Source organism: Enhydra lutris, unplaced genomic scaffold (assembly GCF_002288905.1).
Source record: "Enhydra lutris kenyoni isolate GAN:26980312 unplaced genomic scaffold, ASM228890v2 scaffoldscaffold80, whole genome shotgun sequence".
NCBI classification, from domain to species: domain Eukaryota; kingdom Metazoa; phylum Chordata; class Mammalia; order Carnivora; family Mustelidae; genus Enhydra; species Enhydra lutris.
Window position 1 is genome coordinate 1,321,458 of NW_019154164.1, and position 7,294 is coordinate 1,328,751.

Here is a 7,294-nt window from a genome sequence, read left to right on the forward strand (position 1 = left end):
TGGAGTCTGGTGAATCCTACAGGAATTCTCAGAATAAGTTTTTAAATGTACAAGATAAAATCATAGAATTACAAAAGAAACCAATGATATTGAAATGCAGCTATAAAAATGTTAATGAATTTGTTATATAATATTAAATACATTTACTAATGCATTAAATAACAAGATCTAAGGGTAGGTCTAATTGCCTATCTGATTTTGAAGTAACAATGAGTGTAAAGAATACTTATACCCAGTTATCTGCCATAATTGTAATGTGATATGAGTATATCTTTGTTTCATTGGTGACAAAGTCATGGCTGCTGCTCATACTATTGTGGTCTGTTGTCAATATTCATACACAAAAGAAATGTTAAATTTCATTTAGGCACTGCTGAAAATTTTTAAAAAAGTAATTTTTTTCCATCCAAAATCACATGACCTTTATTTTTTTGATTTAAGTTCAACTAGCCAACATACAGTATATCATTAGTCTCAGATGTAGCACTCAAATGACCTTTAAATTCTATTCATGAATCTCAGCAAAGGAAAGCTCTATTCTAGGGTATAGTCTTAAAACAGGAATTGTTTTATTGCAGTGTATGGGGATCTTAAATAGATTTCCCATGCTGTTGTACCAGTTTATACACCTACCAGCAGTGTTTCAGTTCCCATTGATCCATAATTTTTTTTGTCAGCCCTTGGTATTAATAGGTTTCTTAATTTCACCAATATGGATATTATGAAATATTACTTCATTATACTTATATTTGGCAATCTTTAGAAACTGTGGAAATTAATATTTGTTTTTTTCTTGACTAAAAGCATTTCTTTACATATATATTATATATGTTCATATATAATATATATTTATATATATTATATATTTCTCTTTTTCTTTTTATATAATATATAATATATAATATATAATATATAATATATAATATATTTCTTCATTATATATCTATATATAGCATATATAATATATGTATATTATATACAAATATGGGACATTAATCCTTTGTCAGTTATATTTGTTGCAAATATCTTGCTCCATTCTCTGGCTTATCTTTTTTATTTTTAGATTTTGAACAGATGTCTGTAATTTTTTTTATAATGTATTATTAGCCCCAGGGGTACAGGTTTTTGATTTGTTTTGTTTTTTGTTTTTTGTTTTATAATGTATAGATGTCTGTAATTTTAATGTGGCTGAATTTATCAGTTTTTAACTTCATTTGCAAACTTTGTGTCATGTTCAAAAAACACCTATTTCCCACATGGTCAAGAAGATATCTTCTGTATTGTTTTAAACTGTTTTGTAGTTTAGAATTAGGAATATTTTATACTTCAGAACTAATTTTGGTCTATCATGCTAGGTAGAGGTCTAATTCACGTTTTCTAAATGCTTAATCAGTAGTTCTACTACTTTTGGTGAAATCTGACTTTCTTTTTCACTAGATTGTGATAAAAAAAATCCATTAATGGGTGGGTCTGTTTGTAGGATCTCAGTTCTTTTTTTTTTTTAATTGTCTTTACCTATTTCATCCATTCCTGCACCCACCTCCCCTCTGATAGCCAATAATTTGTTCTCTATATTTAAGAGTCTGGTTTTTTTGTCTCTTTTTTTTTCTTAAATTCCACATATGAGTGAAATCATATGGTATTTGTCTTTCACTGATTGAATTATTTCACTTAGCATTATACCCTCTAGCTCCGTCCATGTAGTTGTAAATGGCAAGACTTCATTCTTCTTCATGGTGAGGAATATTCATTCATATATATATACATATATATATATATATATATATCAACTTCTATATCCACTCATCTATGGATGAACACTCAAGTTGCTTCCATATTTTGACTATTGTAAATAATGTTGCAATAAACATAGAAGTGCCTACATCTTTTCAAATTAGTGCTTTCATATTCTTTTTTTAAGATTTTTTAAAAATTTTATTTATTTATTTGACAGACAGAGATCACAAGTAGGCAGAGAGGCAGGCAGAGAGAGAGGGGGATGCAGGCTCCCCGCTGAGCAGAGAGTCCGATGAGGGGCTTGATCCCAGGACTCTGGGATCATGACCTGAGCCGAAGGCAGAGGCTTTAACCCACTGAGCCATCCAGGTGCCCCAGTGCTTTCATATTCTTTGGGTAAATAATCACTAGTGGAATTACTGGATCATATGATAATTCTATTTTTAATTTTTTGAGTAATTTCCAAACTGTTTCCCACAGTGGCTCACTAGATTACTTTCCCAACAGTGCAAAAGGTTTCCTTTTTCTCCACATCCTCACCAACACTTGTTGTTTCTTGTATTTTTTATTTTAGCCATTCTGACAACTATAAGGTGATATCTCATTAAGGTCTTGATTTGCATTTCTCTGATGATTAGTGATGTTGAGCATCTTTTCATGTCTGCTGGTCATCTGTGTGTCTTCTTTGGAAAGGATCTCAGTATTACTCTTTTGGTTAACTTACCCATTCCTGCATTAAGACCAAAAATCCTTATTGTTTTTTTTATGACAATAATAGACATATTGTTCCTCTTCAGCAATATCTTGAGTATTCTTAGCCCTTTGCTCCTCCACATACATTTAAAATTAGCTTGTCATGATTCTTTATATGGAAAACCCAAAAGACTCCACCCCCAAAGTACTAGAACTCATACAACAGTTCAGCAACGTGGCAGGATACAAAGTCAATGTACAGAAATCAGTGGCTTTCTTATACAATAACAATGAAAATACAGAAAGGGAAATTAGAGAATCGATTCCATTTACTATAACACCAAGAACCATAAGATACCTGGGAATAAACCTAACCAAAGAGGTAAAGGATCTGTACTAGAGGAACTACAAAACACTCATGAAAGAAATTGAAGAAGACACAAAAGATGGAAGACCATTCCATGCTCTTGGATCGGAAGAATAAACATTGTTAAGATGTCTATACTGCCTAGAGCAATCTATACTTTTAATGCCATTCCGATCAAAATTCCACCGGTATTTTTCAAAGAGCTGGAGCAAATAATCCTAAAATTTGTATGGAACCAGAAGAGACCCCGAATCGCTAAGGAAATGTTGAAAAACAAAAATAAAACTGGGGGCATCACATTACCTGATTTCAAGCTTTACTACAAAGCTGTGATCACCAAGACAGCATGGTACTGGCATAAAAACAGACACATAGACCAGTGGAACAGAGTAGAGAGCCCAGATATGGACTCTCAACTCTATGGGCAAATAATCTTCGACAAAACAGGAAAAAATATACAGTGGAAAAAAGACAGTCTCTTCAGTAAATGGTGCTGGGAAAACTGGACAGCTATATGCAGAAGAATGAAACTCGACCCTTCTCTTACACCATACACAAAGATAAACTCAAAATGGATAAAAGACCTCAACATGAGACAGAAATCCATCAGAATCCTAGAGGAGAATATAGGCAGTAACCTCTTCGATATCAGCCACAGCAACTTCTTTCAAGATATGTCTCCAAAGGCAAAGGAAACAAAAGCGAAAATGAATTTTTGGGACTTCATCAAAATCAAAAGCTTCTGCACAGCAAAGGAAACAGTCAACAAAACAAAGAGGCAACCCACGGAATGGGAGAAGATATTTGCAAATGACAGTACAGACAAAAGGTTGATATCCAGGATCTATAAAGAACTCCTCAAACTCAACACACACAAAACAATCATATCAAAAAATGGGCAGAAGTATGAACAGACACTTCTCCAATGAAGACATACAAATGGCTATCAGACACATGAAAAAATGTTCATCATCACTAGCCATCAGGGAGATTCAAATTAAAACCACATTGAGATACCACCTTACACCACTTAGAATGGCCAAAAATAGCAAGACAGGAAACAGCATGTGTTGGAGAGGATGTGGAGAAAGGGGAACCCTATTACCCTGTTGGTGGGAATGCAAGTTGGTGCAGCCTCTTTGGAGAACAGTATGGAGATTCCTCAAGAAATTTAAAAAAATAGAGCTTCCCTATGACCCTGCCATTGCACTACTGGGTATTTACCCCAAAGATACAGAGGTAGTGAAAAGAAGGGCCATCTGTACCCCAATGTTTATAGGAGCAATGGCCACGGTCGCCAAACTGTGGAAAGAACCAAGATGCCCTTCAACGGACGAATGGATAAGGAAGATGTGGTCCATATACACTATGGAGTATTATGCCTCCATCAGAAAGGATGAATGCCCAACTTTTGTATCAACATGGACGGGACTGGAAGAGATTATGCTGAGTGAAATAAGTCAAGCAGAGAGAGTCAATTATCATATGGTTTCACTGATTTGTGGAGCATAACAAATAGCATGGAGGACAAGGGGAGTTAGAGGGGAGAAGGGAGTTGAGGGAAATTGGAAAGGGAGGTGAACCATGAGAGACTATGGACTCTGAAAAACAATCTGAGGGTTTTGAAGGGGCGGGGGGTGGGAGGTTGGGGGAACCAGGTGGTGGATATTGGAGAGGGCACGTATTGCATGGAGCACTGGGTGTGGTGCAAAAACAATGAATACTGTTACGCTGAAAAGAAATTTAAAAAATTTTAAAAAATTAGCTTGTCAGTTTCAACACCCAAACAATAACAACTACAACATTTTGGGGGACATATACTGTCATTACATTAAGTCCATAAACCAATTTGTGGAGAAATGATGGACACCTTTAATATATTAAGTCTTCTAGTCTAAGAATAAAGGATATCTCCCCCTTTTTTGGTCCCTTATTAATATTTTTAAATAAAGCTTTATAATTTTCTCCATAAGACTTTGCACATCTTTCGTAAGACTTATAACTTGAAAATTTATATTTCTATGCTATTTATAATATTTAAACATATATATTCTGTTTGTTGCTAATGTACAGAAAAACAACTTTTTTATATTGAATTTTTAAATCTAGCAGACTTGCTCAACTTTTGTTTATTTTAATAACTTATAGTGAATTTTTTTGGCTTTTAAAGTGGGTAATCATATCATCTGAGAACAATGACAGTTTAATTTTTTCCTTTCAAATTCTTGCATCTTCTATTGGGAAGAGGTTCTATCCTATACTAGCTATGATCTCTTGTACAATGTTAAATAGAAGTGCTAATATTGAAGACTCCTATCTCCTGATCTCAGAGGGAAATTTTCTAGTGTCAAACCATGGGATACAGTATTTGCTGTAGGTTTTTGTAGATACCCTTTATCAAACAAACATTTCCTATGTATTATTAGCTTCCAAAGAGTTGTTGTTTTTACAAATACTTACTTTAATGAAATCTTCCTCTCCCCACTATTGAGCTGATCATATGATTTTTCTCATTTGACCTGTTAAGGTAGAAAGTCATACTAAATGATTGGTAGCACTGATGTCCCCAATTAATTCTTTCCCTGTATCCCTATACTCTGCCCTCTGTTTTTCTTGTCCCTAACCAGTCTGATTCTGAACTGGCCTTGTTTCTTACTTTGTTCAATAGATGTAGCAGAACCTAGAGTATATCAATTCTCAGCCTAAGAGTCAATAGGTTTTGTGTGTTTCCACTCACACTTTTTCATTACTGGACTTTCTTACTCTTGGACCTCAGCCTCCACCATGAAAGCAAGCCCAAGCCAGTTTGCTGAAGAAAAAGATTACTCCTGGAGCAGAGGCAAATAGTCTCAGCTGAGACCATCCTATGCCATCTAACTTCCAACAGATGTGCCAGAAACAGATATGTGAAGGAATTCAGGTGAGATCAGCTAAACTTGGTTCAGAGCAGAAAAACCATCTAGAGGACCTGTATACTCATATGCAAAAATAATAAATGTTGTTGTGTTAAGCCACGAAGTTTTGGAATAGATTTTTTTGCACAGCAATAGGTAACTGAAAGATATCTAGGTTAAACCCAACTTGGTCTTCGTGTATTAACTTTTTTTCCTCATAGATACCTAGATTTGACGATTTTTTTAGTATTTTATTTTTTAGTACTAAATTGTATTGTTCAATAATTTCTATGGCCCTTTGCTCAACCATGTATATTTAGAATTAGCTCGTCAAACTCATTGAACTACCACAGTAAAAGTTTATGACTTCTTCAGGTAACATTCTGTTTGGGTCTAACATAATCTCCCTTCTAAAACTAAGCCTTCTTCCATGACATGGCTCTCAGACCCAAACTGGTGGGAAAATGTAGTTCCTGACTGCTCAGGAAAAGAAAATGATTTTGGTGAGTAAGTGGGCTGTTATTTAGGAAAGTTTGGTGTAAGACTGCAATTAAATGTTCTGTAAATGTTTATTAGAACTTACCAGTCAAAAGTTTTAGGATTGGAAACATGTTATAGGAATATTTTTAACAATTGGTTCAATATTTTTCATTTTTATAAGATTCAGTTCTTTATTTCTTCTTCAGTCAGCATTGGTAAGTTATATATTCCAGGAATGTTTGTATTTCCTCTAGGCTTTTACTTCTTTGGAAGAAGTTTAAAATAGCTCTATTTTATCCTTACAATACTGGCAATATCTCATCTTATATCCTCCTCATTTCTAATATTATTTCTTAGTATCTTCTTTTTTCCTGTATCAGTCTTATCAAACATTTATCAATTTTATTCACTTTTTTATAAAGAACAAAATTTAGAAGGTTAGAATTATTATAATTTTGTCTTTAAGTGAATATTTTATCATTATGTGATGATCTTTTTAATTCTAATAAAACCCTTAAAACTTAAATTTATTTTGTCTGGTGTTAATATAGCCATCCCAAGTCTTCTTTATTTGCTTGGTAGGGCTTTTCAATTCTTTTATTTTTAAATTTTTTGTATACTTATGTTTTTGGTACATATCTTGTAGATAAAACATAATGATTTTTTTATTATACTCTTTTCAAATCTTGTCCTTTTTTAAAAAACTTATTGTGGTTACTAATATAATGTTCCTATCACTTTGTTTGTGCTTCCATTTATATCCTCTTTCTGTATCTTTTCTCCCTATGCAGCCTTATTTTCTATCAGTTTTTTTAATTTCCCCTGTCATATTTTGGGATACATTCATTCTGTTTCTTTCCTTTAGTGGTCACACTACAAATTTTAACATGAATATATATAACTTAACAGGTTCTAAGTTTTCTAAGTTTAAGGATATTTTATTAAGATTTTATTTATTTATTTGACAGAGAGATCACCAGTAGGCAGAGAGGCAGGCAGAGAGAAAGAGAGAGAGAGGGAAACAGGCTCCCTGCTGAGCAGAGAGCCCAACTCGGGGCTTGATCCCAGGACCCTGAGATCATGACCTGAGCCGAAGGCAGAGGCTTAACCCACTGAGCCACCC